The following is a 21,628-nucleotide window of genomic DNA, read 5'->3' on the forward strand; positions in this document are numbered from 1 at the left end:
AAAATGTTTAGACTGTATTCAGTTCTTTGTACCATTGTGTTGTCTTTGCTGCTGCTGCTGTAATTAGGAACCCTGGAACAACAAATACATGGCCGATGCCTTTCCAATGACAGATTCCAGAACTTCCTTAGAATGGATTTTATTCTCGTTACCTTTTCCTTTTCTTAGCCTTTTTTTTTCGGTCCCTAAGGCTCAGGGTAGGGTTGAATTTAAATGGACAAATTCCAAGAGTTAAACATACTGGTGGTTCTGTTAAATATCATTGTCTTGCTGAAACATATTTAGTGGCTACAATACTGCTGAAAAGGCTGGGTAGATTTTAGATTTGTTTAGCATAAAATGTTCATGGCGGCATTCATACAAACCGTATTGGGATTGGCCCATTGCTGCCTTGTGGCACGGGGGTCTAAGTTTGATGCCTAGTTTATATATTGCCCCCATATAAAATGTTGCCATCTAAAAGCTGTTGATGTCATGTACAAGTCAGTGAGCGGCTGCCCTGTTTTTAATTGGAAGATTTTCTTTTGATTTGTGGTATTAGAGGTTTTTGGATTTTTTGGATGTTCCATTAATTGAAAAATCTTAAAAAAATGTGCGGTTTTTGTGTTAGTGCTTTTTTTTTTTTAATGTTGTTTAGATAAGTCACTTGCCATTTATGGTTTTAGAAAAAGTGAGAAAGTTGATAATGGACCTCTTCGAATTTGGGAATTCTCTGCGTTTTGCCATTGGTGGATTTGTTTGCAAAACGGGCAACAAAATTTGCAGCAGAGAAATTCGCTGCATGTCCAGATATTGTCACCTGCATCAAAAGAATTGTCTCTCTCATCTAAATGATGGTCTCTTGCGTCAAAAGAATTGTCTCTTGCGTCAAAAGAATTGTCTCTCATCAAAAGAATTGTCTCTCTCATCTAAATGATGGTCTCTTGCGTCAAAAGAATTGTCTCTTGCATCAAAAGAATTGTCTCTTGCGTCAAAAGAATTGTCTCTCATTAAAAGAATTGTCTCTTGCGTCAAAAGAATTGTCTCTCATCAAAAGAATTGTCTCTCATTAAAAGAATTGTCTCTCATTAAAAGAATTGTCTCTCGCATCAAAAAGATTGTGCGTCAAAAGAAATCGAGCACGACAATTTTTTTTGCCGCGCAACATTTTGCTTCGAGAATTTTTCATCATTTCGTGAATCTTTTGAAAGATTAGTGAATTTTTCGGCGAAGCAAATCTGGACAGATTCGCTCATCAATAGTGGCCAACAGGATATTGGTCCATGTACTGACCTAAAACATTCCTTCTTATAATATCAGTATAAGATTGTGACTGCTTCAGGTGAAGACTGTAAAGACTAACTTGGTGGGGTCTCATCATCCAAGAACCTCTTCAGCTAACAGGAAATTGGGACTGCTTAAGCCATGGAGCCACAAACTCAGGGTCGGACTGGGGTGTGCGAGGCCCCCCACAACCCACCCCTGCTCAACTGCCCGCCCACTCACCCACGCCAAGCCCCTTTCCCTATGAGTGCATACCTTATACTTTACCATGTTTTGGGAAGGAGCAGCAGCAGGGATCGACAGATGGGGATTGGATCTGGGCCATTGGGGCCCACTGGGTGTTTTCCTGGTGTGCTGCCGGGCCAGTCCGACCCTGAGCAAACAGCAATTCCTTGGTGTCAGCACAGTCTGATAACTGATATGTTCAAGAACATTGATTTTCAGTTTTTACATTCACCTTGATTATCCTATAAGTAAAGCAGAGAGCAGCCAGACACTGGATGGAAGTTCTCTTTGAATGAGCACTAAGGGGTGTGCTTAAGTGCTTTTGTTTTCTGTTCTGGGTCTAGGTAAATGGCCCCCTTTTATAGATAAGTGGTAGAGGCCATATCTCTTTGGGTAAAGCATTCTCTTTAGACCAACAGAAAATACACGTAGGGGGAGATTTACTAATCCACAAACGGTCCGAAGGCGTTTTTTCGTAATGATCGGTATTTTTGCGACCTTTTCGTTGCCGTCGCCACTTTTTCGTATGTCTCACGATTTTTCGTCGCCGTCACGTTTTTTTCGTATATTTTCCGCAACTTTTTCGTCGCCGGCGCGAAAAAATCGTTTTTTTCTACCGTTTACTATCGCTCAATACGAAAAAATTGCAATGGCGCCGAAAAAGTCGCGCAAAATACAATAAGGTTGCGACAGTGACGAAAAAGTCTCGACAACTACAAAAAATTGTGACCGCGACAAAAAAGTCGCAAAATTTTCGTTTCCAATAGGAGTTTTTCCCTTTCGGGATTCGGATTCGTGGATTAGTAAATCTGCCCCTAAGGATACTATTTTTATTGCAGTGTATGAACAATACCTGGGATAAGCAAAACAACATAACAACCCACACACATAGGAACAATTTAAAAAAATATAGAAAGGACTAATGCACTGTAAATGCAGTGTAAGCTATATCCCCTTGGTTTGCCTCTCTGTCTGTCTATACGCGCTGTGTTTGCTTTGATTCATTTGTTAATGTTTGGACTTTTTGGCCTTTATTCTGTAAGAAAACAGTGTCGGCTACAGAACTTTCTCAATAAAAGCTTCGGTATCAGCAGTAACCTCACTCGGGTAAGACAAATTCAGATTTAGAAGAGTAATGTTATTGTAAAAGTTACAACTGTCTGAAAATGTTTGTAAAAGGGTATAATTTAAACCCTGAGCGCTGCTTATAGGACCTGACCTTGCTTCAGAAGATCATTTGTAAAGGAGATCCTAATAAATTACAGATCCCCCATAAAAGGTCACAGTGTTTTCCCGTAGCCAGAACCCATAAATATGTTCCATGATACCAATAAAGTACAGCAACCAGTCAAGCATTAGTGCTGAGATTAGCTCTGGACCAGGGAGCTCAAACAACATATTTTTGCTTCTTCTGAACAAAAATATTCTAATAATTCTGTATTTCACTTATTTATATTAATATAACTGAGAACTTGGATGTGATAACTTGCCATATCCTGTGTTCTTTCTTTTTTCTTTCACACATCTATATTCTGGCTGTAAATATATGATGAAGGGACATTACGATCACTATGAGACTTATAGGGGCTGATTTATCAAAATACGATTGGGTCTGAACACTAAAAATTTGTAGAACTGTGGGTATTTTCTGCAATTTTTTTAGTTAATTTCCGCGACTTTTTCGTACCTTGCGATGATTTGTGCAATAAAATCGTATTTGGCGCAACGAGTATGAAAGTTTCGGATTCATTCAAGCTTCGGTATCGTGACTTTCCTTGGGCCGGGTTGGTATACGTTGGGATATGAAAATTTTGTGACTATCGGATCGCCATACGTAAACGATCGTTTCAATAAGAACATTTCATGAACTTTCGGATCGTAAGTACGAAATTTCCATATTCAAGCTAAAAGAATTTTCGTGATATTTCGATCATCAGAAATAATCGGATTTCGTGATTTCGATTCGTACCTTGGTGAATCGGCCCCTTTGTGTTTATATTATTAAATGTACATGTTCCCCTATGTACGTCAGCGAGACCAATAGAATGTTAAGCCCAGATTCACTGAACACGAATCCCATATCAGAACAACTGTTGAAAGATACAATAAATAACTTACAGGTTGCTCACTATCACCAAGTTGTCTTGCATTCAGTAAACAATATAAATTAACACAGATTACAAATGTATATGTATTATCAGTTTGCTATAGATTTAAAGATAATTACCTCTAAAGATACTGCTCCTCTCAATGACAGGTCCATGCCTGAAGAGGGGGGTCACCGACCATGGGTGAGTTTTTATGTATTAAACTCTAATCTCACATTATGATAAACTGCCCTTAGGGGTGATTTATCAATGGTGGAGGTTGATTTTTTTCTCAATTCAAGTTTTTTGTGCTTAAAAAAACTCAAATGTCTTGTATAGTAATGGGCAAAATAATTCGCCAGGCATGGATTCGTGGCAAATTTCCGTGTTTCACCATTGCCGGATTTTTCCGTGAAACGGGCAAAACAAAATTTGCCACGGAAAAGTTCACCACACGTCAAAAAATTGTCTCCCGCGTCAGTAAATTGTTGCCTGCATCCAAAAAAATGGTGCCCGCGTCAAAAAATTATCGTCTGCGTCAAAAAAAATCACACACGCACAACATTTCGCCATCTTTCACTATTTCGCTAATCTTTTAAGAGATTCCTGAATTTTTTGGTGAAGCGAAACGGGACAGATTTGCTCATCACTAGCACAAAAAAATTTGATTGTAAAAATTCGCCATGGAAAAGCTTGCAAGTTTTCCGAGTTTTAAGAGCTTGTAAACTGGAAAAATTCAAGATATTCAAGTTTTTTATTTGAACAAGTTATCCTTATTAATAAATACGCAACCATTTTATATATGAGTTTAAAAAAAAGAGTTCACAAATCTGAAAATTGATAAATAGGCCCATTAGTGTTAGATAAAAAAATGTGCTCAACCCTGATAAATACAGAATACTGTTCCTGAAGTGATTGTATTGTACCAACTAGTGATGAGCGAATCTGTCCCGTTTCGCTTTGCCAAAAAATTTGTGAAATGAAAGGAAAATTTGGGAAATGGATAAAATCTGCAAAACACATTTGTCACGCAACTTTTTTTTTGCCCGCATCTTTTTTTAAGCAACGAGGCCCATTATGATGCGACCGCACCCAATTTGATGTGACCACGCCTATTTTGATGCCCAGTTTGATGCAACTTTTTTTGACGTGTGATGAATTTTTCCACGCCAAAACAATTCACCAATGGCGAAATGTGGAAATTCCCTTTGATCTTGTATCGGTTATTGATTGCTTTATATGTTACTCTGTATGTCCAATGTATGTAACCCACTTATTGTACAGCGCTGCGGAATATGTTGGCGTTAGTGAAGGGTGAAATGTTTCACCAGGCATGGATTCGCAGCGAATTTTCACATTTCTCAATTGGCGGATTGTTTCACAAAACAGATGAAAAAATAGCCTGCACGACAAAAGAATAGCCTCGTGACAAAAGAATAGCCACGGGCGACAAAAGAATAGCCGAGCCACAAACGAATAGCCGTGGGCAACAAAAGAATTGCCGCCTGACAAAAGAATTGCCGCCTCACAAAAGAATAGCTACGGGAGACAAAAGAATAGCCGCGGGCAACAAAAGAATAGTCGCGGGCACCAATTTTTTTGACGTGCACCATTTTCGCCGTTTCGCAGATTCGCTCATCACTAGTTGCCGCTTTATAAATAAATGTTAATAATAATCCATGCCTGGCAAAATCCGCTCATCACTACGAGTATCCTGTGATAAATTCGAATTTTCCTTACATTTTTATGCCCACGTGTCTCTGTAAAGTATAATTCTACAATGCTAGAATATATTACTAACACGTATTTATGAAACGCCAACATATTCTCCATATGCATCGAGTCTATTGGCTGAACATATGATTCTGGGTCATTCTGTCTGTGAAGAAACCCAAAGTGATAGATTGTTATTTGCGGCGATGTGAGGGAAGTTCAAGGAAAATGTTCTTTTGGAGGAAGAGAATCAAAAAGAGCAGCCTTGTATAGTAAAACTGATTGATGATTTCTGGGCTATTTTAAAAGTCATGTAATTGGGACATAAAAGCAGCGCAGTGGTTCATATCTTACCAGCGGTTTGTCAGTGGGGGAATTCAATCAGGCCGCCTCGTATACTTTCCCTGTGGGTGGGCACACATTAAAGATCTGAAGCATTAGCGCAGTCATTGGCTGGCCAAAGACATGACCCTAGGACACATTGCTGTGAATTATTTACATCTGACAGATGGCCACAAGCCCACGGCTTTAAAAGGAAAAATAATTGGGCCTTTTTGCCGGTGTTCTTTGCAGTAGTGTGATCTACTAATGTCATACACTTATACACAAACATCATCTCAGCGATGCACTGCAAATCCTAGCAACAATATCTATTATTCAGCCCCAATTCCATTGCATTTTTATGGCATCCCTAATAGTGCCGTGATAGTTTTAGATCTCACAAACTGAATTTAAAAAGTTTAATTCACCACCTGTATCGGTTATTGATTGCTTTATATGTTACTCTGTATGTCCAATGTATGTAACCCACTTATTGTACAGCGCTGCGGGATATGTTGGCGCTTTATAAATAAATGTAAATAATAATAATATACCAGTGATTTTACAAGTTCTGCCCCAGCTATGTTTCCTTAAGCTAGCCATACATGGGCTGGTAAGTCCAGACCAAGGAGGAAGCTTCTAAACAGAAAGTAAAGAGGTGTCATAGAGTTTAAGAAGGCGCTTAGTATTCAGTATTTAGGCAAAAAGTTGAGGCATGCAGCAAACAATCATAGTCAGAATCAAAGTGACTCAAAGACAACCAGGAGCTAGAAGAACAAGTCAATATAGCAATTTTGATGCACCCAAGAACTCACTTATATTTGGGCATTGAACACAAGTCTTTGGTATCTATTTATTTTAATTTTCACACCCAGGTACGGTGCAATGATGTCACTGAACCAGTGCTGCATCCCATGTGGTGGCCATGGGCTCCTCCATTTTGGACGTGTCACCAGAGGAGAGATGAGCTCTTTACAGGACCGTATTGGTACACTTATGCATGACAGGCCTCCTTTACCCACAATTTGACTGTTGGCCCCAGAGCCAATGATCAGATTAGCCTGATTTGTCCAAGCACGAGGGCGGCCAAATCAGACCTATGGCCAGCTTTATTTCAAACTCAAAGCCAAATGAAATACAGGCCCATCCAGACTGGAGTATTACAAAGCTCATTTATTAATGTGGGGAAATTTTGCATCTGGGCAGTAGCCTGTGAGCCAGCTATGGCAGCTCATTGCAGGAAGTGCAGGCATTTATGCAGCATAAAGGAATTTGCAGTATTCTAAAGTATTGATTATATTTTAAGTTGTTGACTAGAAAAGTGGCAAAATTAGCAGCAAAAAAATGTGCATTTCAATGTGTATGTTGGAGTGTGCTGAAATAGAAATAAATCACCCTGCCTGCATGTAGGAATGTCATGGGAGACTGAAGTGAGACTGAATAGCAGTGATAGAATGAACAGAACACTAGTAGGCTTAGCTGGGCTTAGCCCCAAAAAAACTTGTATTTCAACTCATATTTCAATAAGAATGCTTTTAGAACTACAACTCTGTTCCACCGAGCCTTGGGAAACCTGAATTTTGCAGCAAATCCATGGCGGGCAAAAAAAATTTTCCTTATCACTAGTTCTGAAATGCTGCACATAGGGGAGGAGAATATGAATGTTACATTCTTGTACATTATTGTGACATTGGGCAGAATAAAACTTGACAAGTTTTTTTTTACAATCATGATTCTTTGCCTTGATTGCTAGCATATTAATTAGACTCATAGAACTGGAAAAAGGAAATGTTGATTTTATTCGCCAAAAAAACTGAATGATTTAGTCATACTGTAAATGGCTTCTTGGATATTTTGTTGAGTTTCGGAAGGCCCAGAGAGATAGGGTTTACGGGTGGCTAAACTCAAACAAATGGGTGGGGCTGAGGCCATTGGGGGTGGGCCAGTGAGGCTGGGGATGGGCATAATGAACTTGGGGGGGGCAAAATGATGTCAAATGGGGTTATGATGCTGGGGTGGGGTTATTACATCACTTGGTTGCGATTGCCTAGATTTCTGTTCAGTTTTAAACCAGACAGAAGGTTTTGAACTGATCGGCCTTTTGAAAAACTGGGATGTCCAGTTCAAAAGCGTATGGAATCTATTATATATAACCAGTTATCCAAAAGGCTCTGAAATAGAGCAATGCTAATTAAGAAAAACAATTTCACATTTTTATTCGCTTTTTCTTTCTGTAATAACTAGAAATTATCTGTACTTAATGATAACTAAGCCATACTGATTCATGGTGAGTATCTTAATATAGAAATGTTTTTTATTAATTGGCCAGATTATTGTTTGGGATTCACAAGGCTGAAAACTAGTGATGGGCCAAATTCACGGACAGCAAAATTCAGTGCACACCAAAAATTGGCGTGTGCGGCATTTTTTTGACATGCACAAAATTTGTGCTTTGGTGAAAAAATTCGGCAGGCATGGATTCACTGTGAATTCCTGCGTTTCGCCATTGGCAGATTTTTTCACGAAAGGGGCGACAAAATTCACAGCGGAAAAGAATTGTTGCGCGTGAAAGAGAATTGTCTCTTGTCAAAAGAATTGTCTCTCGTATCTAAAGAATTGTCGTGTGTCAAAAGAATTGTTGTGCACGACAATTTTTTTTGAGGCGCAACTTTTTTGCTATTTCGCAAATCTTTTGAAAGATTTGCAAATTTTTGGCCGAAGCGAAACATTCACTCATCACTACATGCAACATTTTCGCCGTTTTCCATATATTTTGAAAGATTCCAAATTTTTCCGTGAAGCAAAATGGGACAGATTGGCTCATCACTACTGAAAACCGAACAGACAGTTAAGACCCAAAAAGGCCTAAGGAAGCCATTAATAACAAAAATACAAATACATTACAGGTCTACACATGGACCATGGGGAGCTGACTAAGTCTTTTAAAAGAAGCTGACCTGGAGACTGACAGGCACTTAGAGGTAAAAATATGATTGATCCCCAGAAACCGGCATTCCCTAGACCTTCTGCATTGCTTGGGGCCATGCCTTGCTGCTGTGAAATGTACAGAAGGACTATGTTCCATACTGTACAATGAGCAAATATTATGGCACATTTTTGGGCTTAAACTGGAATTTCTTAAGAGGGAATCAAAAAACAAAGCAGCTGCTGCGGATCTGCGTCGATCGGCACGTGCTTCCTTCTGATAGCCGACTGATTCCATTTAAAACAATACAAAACAAATAAACATTTTGGCTAAATTTCATGCTACGCAGCCTGCCAGAGACAGAGTCCATCTTAAACAAAATAAACCAGTTGCAACAGCTATTTTCTTTGAAACAAGACATGTGCCCATCAAGCTTAATCCTCTCCCCTTTTGGATTTATGCTTTAAAAGAAATTATGTTTTGTTGTATAAATGAAGACCTCCAACATTTGCTGATTCTGGAGACACAAAGTGATGTTTAGAAAATTTGCCGACACGTGTTGCATTTTACAAGTATGATAAGTACTGAGAATTAAATCAAAACCCCATTGATCTGTGAATTACTACATCAACCAACATTAGCACTTTTTCTGATTCATATAATTAATTTGACCATTTCTTTTATTATTGATAAAAATAATCTGTCAAATATTTATTGAATTTCTTGTTGCTTAATATTGTATTGCTATTGCTTATTTCTTTATATAGAAATACATACACCCATGTATATACAGTGGCTTGCAAAAGTATTCGGCCCCCTTGAACTTTTCCACATTTTGTCACATTACAGCCACAAACATGAATCAATTTTATTGGAATTCCACGTGAAAGACCAATACAAAGTGGTGTACACGTGAGAAGTGGAACAGAAATCATACATGATTCCAAACATTTTTTACAAATAAATAACTGCAAAGTGGGGTGTGCGTAATTATTCAGCCCCCTTTGGTCTGAGTGCAGTCAGTTGCCCATTGACATTGCCTGATAAGTGCTAATGACTAAATAGAGTGCACCTGTGTGTAATCTAATGTCAGTACAAATACAGCTGCTCTGTGACGGCCTCAGAGGTTGTCTAAGAGAATATTGGGAGCAACAACACCATGAAGTCCAAAGAACACACCAGACAGGTCAGGGATAAAATTATTGAGAAATTTAAAGCAGGCTTAGGCTACAAAAATATTTCCAAAGCCTTGAACATCCCATGGAGCACTGTTCAAGCGATCATTCAGAAATGGAAGGAGTATGGCACAACTGTAAACCTACCAAGACAAGGCCGTCCACCTAAACTCACAGGCCGAACAAGGAGAGCGCTGATCAGAAATGCAGCCAAGAGGCCCATGGTGACTCTGGGGGAGCTGCAGAGATCTACAGCTCAGGTGGGGGAATCTGTCCATAGGACAACTATTAGTTGTGCACTGCACAAAGTTGGCCTTTATGGAAGAGTGGCAAGAAGAAAGCCATTGTTAACAGAAAACCATAACAAGTCCCGTTTGCAGTTTGCCACAAGCCATGTGGGGGACACAGCAAACATGTGGAAGAAGGTGCTCTGGTCAGATGAAACCAAAATGGAACTTTTTGGCCAAAATTCAAAACGCTATGTGTGGCGGAAAACTAACACTGCACATCACTCTGAACACACCATCCCCACTGTCACATATGGTGGTGGCAGCATCATGCTCTGGGGGGGCTTCTCTTCAGCAGGGACAGGGAAGCTGGTCAGAGTTGATGGGAAGATGGATGGAGCCAAATACAGGGCAATCTTGGAAGAAAACCTCTTGGAGTCTGCAAAAGACTTGAGACTGGGGCGGAGGTTCACCTTCCAGCAGGACAACGACCCTAAACATAAAGTCAGGGCAACAATGGAATGGTTTAAACCAAAACATATCCATGTGTTAGAATGGCCCAGTCACAGTCCAGATCTAAATCCAATCGAGAATCTGTGGCAAGATCTGAAAACTGCTGTTCACAAACGCTGTCCATCTAATCTGACTGAGCTGGAGCTGTTTTGCAAAGAAGAATGGGCAAGGATTTCAGTCTGTAGATGTGCAAAGCTGGTAGAGACATATCCTAAAAGCCTGGCAGCTGGAATTGCAGCAAAAGGTGGTTCTACAAAGTATTGACTCAGGGGGCTGAATAATTATGCACACCCTACTTTGCAGTTATTTATTTGTAAAAAATGTTTGGAATCATGTATGATTTTCGTTCCACTTCTCACGTGTACACCACTTTGTATTGGTCTTTCACGTGGAATTCCAATAACATTGATTCATGTTTGTGGCTATAAGTTCAAGGGGGCCGAATACTTTTGCAAGTCACTGTATATATACAATTTATATATAACGTACAAGTGATGAGCAAAACTGCCCTGTTTCTATTAACCAATAAATTCCCAAAATGTGGAAAAATTTGAAAATGATGCAACTTTGCCAAAATTTCACCCACATTTTTATAGCATTATTCTCTTTACTAAATGCATTGGTGTCATTGGTGTTTTCTCTAGGGCTGAATGCATTGGAGTCTTTTTTTCTCATATTTTTTTGCTCTCAATGCATTGGCGTCAATGGGCACTTTTCTTGTGTTTTTTCTCAAAACCAAATGCATTAGAGTCATTGGTTGTTTTTTTTTTTTTGGCATTTTCCCTGTGAGAAAAACATATGGTTGCAAAAAGTAACTACAGGTATGGGACCTGTTATCCAGAATGTTCGGGACCTGGGGTTTTCCAGATAAGGGATCTTTCTTTAATTTGGGTCTCCATAACTTAAGTCTGCTAAAAATCATTTAAATATTGAATAAACCCAATAGGGCTGTTCTGCCCCCAATAAGGGGTAATTATATCTTAGTTGGGATCAAGTACAGGTACTGTTCTATTATTACAGAGAAAAGGGAATCATTTAACCATTAAATAAACCCAATAGGACTGTTCTGCCCCCAATAAGGGGTAATTATATCTTAGTTGGGATCAAGTACAGGTACTGTTTTATTATTACAGAGAAAAGGGAATCATTTAACCATTAAATAAACCCAATAGGACTGTTCTGCCCCCAATAAGGGGTAATTATATCTTAGTTGGGATCAAGTACAGGTACTGTTTTATTATTACAGAGAAAAGGGAATCATTTAACCATGAAATAAACCCAATAGGGCTGTTCTGCCCCAATAAGGGGTAATTATATCTTAGTTGGGATCAAGTACAGGTACTGTTTTATTATTACAGAGAAAAGGGAATCATTTAACCATTAAATAAACCCAATAGGACTGTTCTGCCCCCAATAAGGGGTAATTATATCTTAGTTGGGATCAAGTACAGGTACTGTTTTATTATTACAGAGAAAAGGGAATCATTTAACCATTAAATAAACCTAATAGGGCTGTTCTGCCCCAATAAGGATTAATTATACCTTAGTTGGGATCAAGTACAGGTACTGTTTTATTATTATTACAGAGAAAAAGGAAATCAGATTTAAAATTCTGAATTATTTGCTTATAATGGAGTCTATGGGAGATGGCCTTTCCATAATTTTGAACTTTCTGGATAACGGGTTTCCGGATAAGGGATCCCATACCCGTACTAAAATACTGCAATACTATAGGGCTTATTTATAAAGGCATTTAAGGTGCATATGACAATACATGTTCATTTGCAACTTGCGGTGAGTGCCAATGTTCCTCAGACCGCTAGGCTTTAAGTGTAGTAACTATTTACAAAGTGAAATAAATTCCAAAAACTAAATTTCTTCACACATTAATTGTTAAGGTACAAAAACACATTTTATTCTAATGGCAAAATCCCTAGTTTTTCTGATGCTCCTACATCCCACCGACAATCTTCTCAATAAGCTTTAGACTTATCACGGATCCCTCTGACTACATCATCATTCATACTTGGCGTAAAAAGTCAGTTTGACCCGTAGCCATAAATAAATAAGTATTTGGAAAGACAACACCCAGCCCTGCTCCACGTGCCTCTGACGTTCTGCCATCGGTTGCATTTTTCCAGCAGACTAAATACTGAAGTTGAACAAAGACTTCGATTCTTCAGAACCAGATACGTTCTAACATAATAAGCAGCACGGTTTGTTTTTGCATTGGGACCTGCTACAAAAGGACTTTGATAAGTGACTGGCCTGCTCACAAAGGTGTGCCTATGGGAGGTACCACGGCCTGATGTTCTCCAGGTCTCCATGTGAAGCAGGTTAGGAATTCCTACCCTGAGATATTATACTGTAATTGAGCCTGTTTATTTTTCATCTTTATATATGCCATTTGTGAAGTTTTTCTTTTTTCTGTCAACGACATGTACCAGAAGGCTTTCCAACATATTTCAGATTCTCTTACAGTTTACACATGAGAAGAAAAATGAGCGTTGGCTGCAATCTAAATCTGAACATGAGGGAAAACATTTTGAGTTATATAAATACACTACACAAAAAAGATGGGAAAGAAACACAAATATTCACAGTTAATGACACAGGCATTAACACTGTAGTCAAAAAAATGATTGTAAGCTCTATGGGGCAGGGACCTCCTTCCTACTGTGTCTCATACCACATGGCACTTATATATATATATATACATATATGTATTTATTTATTATATCACTCATCCTCCCTGTGTGTAATTGTGTATTCTGTAAGACTGTACAGCACTGCGCACCCTTGTGGCGCTTTATAAATAAAGTTATACATACATACATACATACATGATGCCCCTTCCTTATAGGCTAGTCTACAGTAGTTGTATTAGGGAGACCCAATGTAGTCATACCACAAGTCCTTAAGGTGATTTTCCAAGAAATAGTTAAAACCAAAATGAGGGAAAACAGAGGTTTCTTAACTGTAAGGCTGGCACCTAGTGGCCTCCACAAGGGCTATCCTAAACTAGGGCTACCCAAGGTATTGGGTTGGGGGCAACCTGAAGTGCAGTTAGTGTGAAATTTTGTGTTGAAGGTTATTTGCTGCTCTGCATTCCATTATTTTAGCCTTTTTAACAGCATATTTATTTTGAGTTTAAATAGGCCCCAGAATCAGTTAGGCATTATCTCACTGTGTTGAGTGATGAGCGAATCTGTCCGTTCTTTCAAAAGATTCGCAAACGGCGAAAAATTTGCACAAATGGCGAAAATGTCTCACGGCAAAAAAAATTGCCACCCGTGACTATTCTTTTTACACCCACGACTATTCTTTTTACGCGCAACTATTCTTTTGATGCCCGTGACTATTCTTGCGACAATTTTTGGATGTTCGACTAGTCTTGCGAATTTTTTGGATGTGAGACTATTCTTTTGACGCACAACTATTCTTTTGACATCTGCGACTAATCTTTTGACTCCCGTGACTATTCTTGTGACAATTTTTGGACGTTCGACTATTCTTTTGACGCCTGTGACTATTCTTGCAGCAATTTTTGGATGTGCAACTATTCTTGCGACAATTTTTGGATGCACGACTATTCTTTTGACGGCCGTTACTATTCTTGCAGCAATTTTTGGATGCACGACTATTCTTTTGACGCCTGTGACTACTCTTGCAGCAATTTTTGGATGTGCAACTATTCTTGCGACAATTTTTGGATGCACGACTATTCTTTTGACGGCCGTTACTATTCTTGCAGCAATTTTTGGATGTGCAACTACTCTTGCGACAATTTTTGGATGCGCGATTATTCTTTTGACGCCCATAACTATTCTTGCAACAATTTTTGGATGCGCGACTATTCTTTTGACACCGCCACTATTCTTGTGACAATTTTTGGATGCGCGACTATTCTTTTGATGCCCATGACTATTCTTGCAACAATTTTGGATGCGCGACTATTCTTTTGACGCCCATGACTATTGCAACCATTTTTGGATGCGCGACTATTCATTTGACGCCCATGACTATTCTTGCAACAATTTTGGGATGTGCAACTATTCTTTTGATGCCCATGACTATTCTTGCAACAATTTTTGGATGCACGACTATTCTTTTGACGCCCGTGACTATTCTTGCAACAATTTTTGGATGCAGGACTATTCTTTTGACGCCCGTGACTATTCTTGCAACAATTTTTGGATGCACGACTATTCTTTTGACGCCCGTGACTATTCTTGCAACAATTTTTTGACGTGCAGCGAATTTTTCTGCGGCGAATCCATGCCTGCCGAAACATTTTGCCCATCACTAATTGTGTTTCCTATGATGTTACCATGTAATACAAATGAATTTTGTGCAGTTTATCAAGGTCCAATATGAAACTATCATGGCATAGATACTTTCAGTCTTATATGTATTTCTATTGAACATTCTCAGATTTCAGCATTTCAGATGTTTTACTATCAGTGCTGGGAGGTTTGTGTGGCTAAGGATAAGCTTTGAGACAGTAGTGGGATTGTTAGGGTCTCTGGAGTGACAGCGCACAGCTGTATGGAAAGGCAAAAAAATATGTAGAGAGGGTGCATTATGCTGGAATTTACACCTGGCCGACTAAGGACCATGGTTCCCTAGGAACCTTCTGCCTGAACTCTGTGCTTGCTCCTACTACATTACTAACTAGTGCAAAGGCCAGGGAGACTTTTTTCAAATGCTGTTGAATTCATGTAGTAATCAATGGGAGTTGTATTAGCCAAATATAAGCTATTTTTTAATGGAGGCAAAAAAATTTAATCTCTGATTTTTTCAAACTCAAGTTTTGCCAGATTTGAACTTTTGAAATTTCTGAATTGGAAAAAAAAATTTGAATTCAAATGAAATAATGTGTGCCGAAACCCGGTGAGCTTCTATACCATTTATTTGGAGTTATATTTTTAACATCTGTTAAATGTTATTTATTACATTCAAATTTAGAAAAATAAATTCAAAATGCAATCAGGTTTTGTTTTATGCCTATTGAAATGAAAACAAATCCCTATAGTGAAAAGACATTGATCAAGTTTAGTTACAATCTTTTTCTTGACATAATTTCAATAAAATTGAAAATTTGAAAATTAAAAAATCTGCCTTCCGGTATTAGATTAGGTACAAACTCTTTCTGTTTCACATTCACATAAGATGTAGTACAATCATAACCAAGTGCTACTTTGGCTAAAAGTGCCATTCCAAGAGAAATTCCTGAAGGCACTCAGACTTTGCAGCCCCTGAGAAAGTTTCTTGGCCAACTGTGGCCTAAACCTATAGATGTCTCTTTTGCCTTTTTCATGGCAAACTGGCATCAAGAGGCTTCCATATTTTTATAAGACCATGAAAAAAATGAATGAATTTATTATATTATATTACATTGCAACATTATCTCATGCTGGATGGAGAAATACCCCATGTAGAGCTATCAAGGCAGGAGGTCAGAGATACTGTATATTTTTATAATCCCCTTAGGGGCTGATTTACTAATCCACAAATCCGAATCCTGAATGGGAAAAAATCGGATTGGAAATGAAAATTTTGCGACTTTTTTGTATTTTATGCGATTTTTTCGTCAACGTCGACTTTTTCGTAGCCGTTACGACTTGCGCGAATTGTCGCGACTTTTTCATAGCCATTATGACTTTCGTGAATTGTCGCAACTTTTTCATAGCCATTATGACTTTCGTGAATTGTTGTGACTTTTTCATAGCCATTACGACTTTCGTGAATTGTCGCGACTTTTTCATAGCCATTACGACTTTCGTGAATTGTCGCGACTTTTTCGTATTGAGCACTCGAAAAATTCATGACGGCGATGCAAAGGCGCAAAATACCAATCATTACGAAAAAAACGCATTCGGACGCTTTTTGGACATTCGTGGATTAGTAAATTTGTATTTGATTAGTAGAAAGACAAAATTATTTTTTTTAAATTGTTTTATTTCCCACAGCATTTATGAAGATGTTACTGCCTTGGCCTGCAGTTTTAGTCTTAACTTAACATAGTTCCATAGCCCTCCTATTATGTTATAAATAATACACTTGCAAGGCATTAGCAGGGGGCTTGGACTTTCAGCAAAGGGTTGCATGGTCTAATGTCCAATAAATTACTCCAAAGTGCCCTTTTCTGCTTTTTTTTTTTTTCTGTCTTATGAGACCTCATCGCTAAGTCTAAAGCAGAAGAGGGCACTTTGGAGTAATTTATTGGACTTTATTTTGACCTGGGACACGAGGTATCTGAAGTGAGGAGCATACACTGAAAATTGCATTTATTTATATTTGTAAAAGTTGCATGGTCTAATGTCATTTGGGGACTAAGGCCAGAAAAAATGAACTGTACACAAAATACTCCATACAAAGGGAAACCCAATTAACCTAAAACACATCAACACTCTACTAGGTTTAATTCAACCACAAATACTGCATATAAGGCATATTATTTGATCAATGGCACTACTCATACCTTAGCTAACTGTGTCATTTGGAGATTTGAATTGTTTGGTACAACTACTATGATATGGTAAAGTGATCAAGACGTTGACCTTTCTCCTTGCCAATTCTTCCCTCTCTGCCACACAGCCTGACGTTCTATGGTGCAGTTATGCTACGGAACACTGGGCATCTTTGTGACTCTACCGGAGCATTACGGATTCATGGAGAGGATTTTCCACATCACGCAGCACGCTCTAAACTGTCCCCTTCTCAGAGTCTTCGCTGTGCTCTCAGCACCTCTTCCAGCCAGTTTCCTATTTGCACATCTGCTTAGCTGGAACGAATGCCTTGATCCAGGAAGAGCCTGAATGGTGCAATAAATCTTTTTACAAACTCTGGCAAAAAATGATAATACATGCAGTTATTTTTTCTTTAGACTGTTCCTTGTGTTCATCTGAAACCTTCTGGACTTTTAAGCTTGAATCTAATGTATTCACTCCCAGGCTTTGCAGGAGATACAGTAAATACATTTACATTAAAATCAAGCCACTATTACTGCACACATACAGGGTGTTAACTTGAAAAAGCAGAGTAAAAATTGCATTTTATTGCTGATATTTATAAAGCATTTACCAGTTTTATGTGCACAGGTGAAGTTAGTGAGCAGTTTCAGTTAAGGTCCCCATACACGTTAAGATCCACTCGCTTGGTGAGATCACCAAGCGAGTGGATCTTCTCCTGATATCCCCACCTACGGGTGGGTGATATCGGGAAAATTTAGGCTAATTGGGTCGTTTGGCCCTGGGGCCAAACAATCAAATTATAACTATGGTAATGGGGCAGTCGGTTCTGGGACTGCATGAACGAGCCGATGTGGTCCCCAATCTGACTAAATTTTATAACCTGCCCAATCGATATCTGGCCAATTTCAGGCCAGATTTCTTTGGGCATGCTCGTCGTTGCTGCCCCTACACGGGCCAATAAGCTGCCGAATCGATCTAAGGGGCCGATATCAGCAGCTAGAATCGGCTCGTGTATGGCCACCTTTAGTCTTTGGTCTTTAGCAAGGGTGTAGAGTAATGGAGATGGTAGGAGATGCTTTGGATGGGCATAAAGATGTGTTGTTAGGGGAATTTAGTTTGGATCTGGGGTAAAGGGAAGCAATTGTAAGGAATGTTTTAGTACACAGAGGTGGTAGGGGGGAAGCAGAAGGTGGGGCTGCTGCGAGGTCAACAGAATTTAATGGAGTGTGAAATGGAGAAGGCGAGTAGCAGAACACATCTTTCAAGAAGAGGGCTAAGAAATGAAGATTTGTAGGATTAAAACATGGGCCGGAAATATTCAGGAGCAGCAAAACCAGCAGGCAGATAGCCAGAGAGCCAACAGTCTGCCCAAAAAATACAATTGCCATTTCTATACTTTAGGGCAGGGATCCCCCAACCTTTCTTACTCGGGAGCCACAGTCAAATGTAAAAAGACTTGGGGAGCAACACAAGCACCATAAAAGTTCACTGGGGTTGCCAAATAAGGGCTGTGATTGGCTATTAGGCAGCCTCTATGCACACTATCAGCTTACAGGGGCTTTATTTGGTAGGAAATCTTGTTTTTATTTAACCAAAACTTGCCCCCAAGTCAGGAATTCAAAAATAACTCCCTGGTTTGGGGGCACTGAGAGCAACATCCAAGGGGTTGGGGAGCAACATGTTGCCCCTGAGCCACTGGTTGGGGATCACTGATTTAGGGGGTGCCACGATAAGGGACATATTTATTAAAATGAATTTAGAGCTTAATACATACAAATTCACCAACATTCTATTCATTCCCTATGAAGCATATTTATCAATGATGAGTTCTAACTTTCACCCATTGATAAATACGCTTCTAAAAATCCCATAAGAATGAACAGAACGTGGGTGAGTTTTTATGTGTTAAGCTCTAAACTCACATCTTGATAAATGTGCCCCTAGAAGTTGTTAGACCTTACTACTAATCCTTAATGTATAGGGATTGTAGAACCAGACAAAAGTTGAGAGAAAAAAAACTTAAACTATGATGATCTTCATCCAATGTGAAGGTCAAATCTTTACCAATGTAAATCATTCCGGCCTGTATTTGGAAGATGTCAGCCAGGTAACTGTGCCCATTGTTATAAAACAATTCTGATTTACCCCACTTTGTAACTAGCACATTTAAATTCACCTTTTCAGTTAATTTCACTATCCACAAGCAAATAAAAGAGTTAGTACAGGGTTGGGCAAAAGTGATAGGATAAGAGAATCCCCCTTGTGTGGATGAAAGGGAATGTGTTTCTTTAGTCACTGATACTGGATTTATTACTAATGTGCAATCTGATATGTAATAATGTAAGGAAATACTCTAACTTGGGCGTAAGTATAACGTTTAAGCGGTTTAACCCTGGGTCCTTTAAACTGAGATGTAGTTGTAAGAAGTGACCTGCCCTGAAGAACAAGTGTTACTGTACCTCAGTGTAACATGTGGGAGTAGGAAACATGGAATTCACAGCATACGTGTATCATGCACAACCCGGTGCAATACTCTGCCTCCGTGCCAATACACAGGGCTACCGTGCCACTTACCTGAATTAATTACATTTGCATTTGTAATTCCTTGACTTGTAATGCACTGAATTCACAACAATTACATTAACAGTAGTGATGAGCGAATCTGTTTCCGTTTCGCAAATCCGCGAAACGGCGAAAAATTCATGAAATGGCGAAAATGTTGTGCAGCAAAAAAAATTGTCGCCCTATTCTTTTGTCACCCGCGGCTATTATTTTGTCGCACGGCTATTATTTTGTCGCCCACGGCTATTATTTTGTCGCACGGCTATTATTTTGTCGCCCACGGCTATTATTTTGTCGCCCACGGCTATTATTTTGTTGCACGGCTATTATTTTGTCGCCCGCGGCTATTATTTTGTCGCACGGCTATTCTTTTGTCGCCTGCAGCTATTATTTTGTCGCACGGCTATTATTTTGTCGCACGGCTATTCTTTTGTCGCCCGCGGCTATTATTCCGTTGCGCGGCTATTCTTTTGACGCCCGCGACTATTCTTTTTTTATGCCGGCGAATCCATGCCTGACGAAACATTTCGCCCATCACTAGTTAACAGTGATTTTAAAGTATGAATGCTAAACAATTATGACTTCAGCTGAAACTTAATAAACCTTTATCAGGCCCTTATTGAGCTAAACTCCATCGGAGATTCTGTAGAACAGTGTCAGATTGACAGAACAAATACTACAAGTAAAAAATATAAAATATAATAATATGAAAAAAAATAATGGGATTGATAGAAAAACTGAATGTAAACGACATGAAAGGATTTGCATCCAACACGGCACGCCTATCGGAAGGGAATGCCGCAGCCTGCGTCTTCATCCAACGAGATAAAATCTGACGGTGTCAGATTATTTTTGTCATTGAAATATATTGACTGGATTCAGGAGCAAAACCAACCATCTGACTTTATCTGATCTAACTTTACATTACATCTGTGGAGATCAGATTTTGTAGGATCCTGCAAAATCCTATGCTGTTGTGTGGTGTTGTGTGACAAATTCAGATAAATTCTCCCGCACAAAATCTGATCATGAAATGTAGCCCATTGGCATTAGTTGGGACTCAGTATAATGCATGCTTCAAAGGATACCAGAACTCTTATCAGCTTTGGACCATTTTTGGACTTTGATCAATAGGTTACAGGAATGACCAGTTATCCAAAGAGCAGGCAGGAATAAACAGTGGAAATGAGTAGTGATGAGCGAATCTGTCCCGTTTCGCTTTGCAGAAAAATTTGCGAATCTTTCAAAAGATTTGCGAAACGGTGACTCGCCCACGACTATTCTTTTGTCGTCCGTAGCTATTCTTTTGTCGCCCGTGGCTATTCTTTTGTCGCCAGCGGCTATAGTTTTGTCGTCCGTGACAATTTTTGGACACGCGGAAAACATTTTTCATCCGTTTCGCGAAACAATCCGCCAATGTCGAAATGCGGAAATTCGCCGCGAATCCATGCCTGCCGAAACATTTTGCCCATCACTACAAATGATGCTTACATTAGGTTGGACCATGTGGTTCAATTGTTAAGCTTGTATTTATATCCAATACCAGACAACAATAGGAAGGTTAAAAAATGTATTCACCCTCTATAGCTCACTCTACTAGATTTTTGCTGAATTGCATACAGAGTAGCGGTGTCCATCTCCTGTCTAAAGGGCACTGCCTATTGGGCTGCATACAAAAGGGATGCCTACAGTGCCCACGTTTGCCTTTTGTGCCTTTGCTCTAAAGGCAGCACTCAAGATGAAGAAGTTTAAAGAAATGAAAATACTAGACTGTGGAGACTTATTCCCTCCTTACCAAACTTGTCCCCCAATGTATCCACCTGACGCAAGAAAACACAATGACACCATATTGAGCTTTATTAAAGAAATCCAACATCAGAAAATAGTCCTTGCCATGGATTTCAAACTTTTACCAAACATCGCAACAACATTTTTTATAACTGTTTTATAAGGAATGCCGGCCACTGCAAACACAGTGGGCATGTGAAAACCATCAAACACCACCAGAGATTAAATGGCCAAGGACTATCCCCCGCCATTTGCTGTGACAAACCGAATATGGAAAGTATATATAATAAGTCTTTGGGAAAACATTTTTTTTTTTTTTGCATAAAGAGAGCCTGCAAAGAAAATATAAAAC

This window comes from Xenopus tropicalis, chromosome 5 (genome assembly GCF_000004195.4).
Source record: "Xenopus tropicalis strain Nigerian chromosome 5, UCB_Xtro_10.0, whole genome shotgun sequence".
NCBI classification, from domain to species: domain Eukaryota; kingdom Metazoa; phylum Chordata; class Amphibia; order Anura; family Pipidae; genus Xenopus; species Xenopus tropicalis.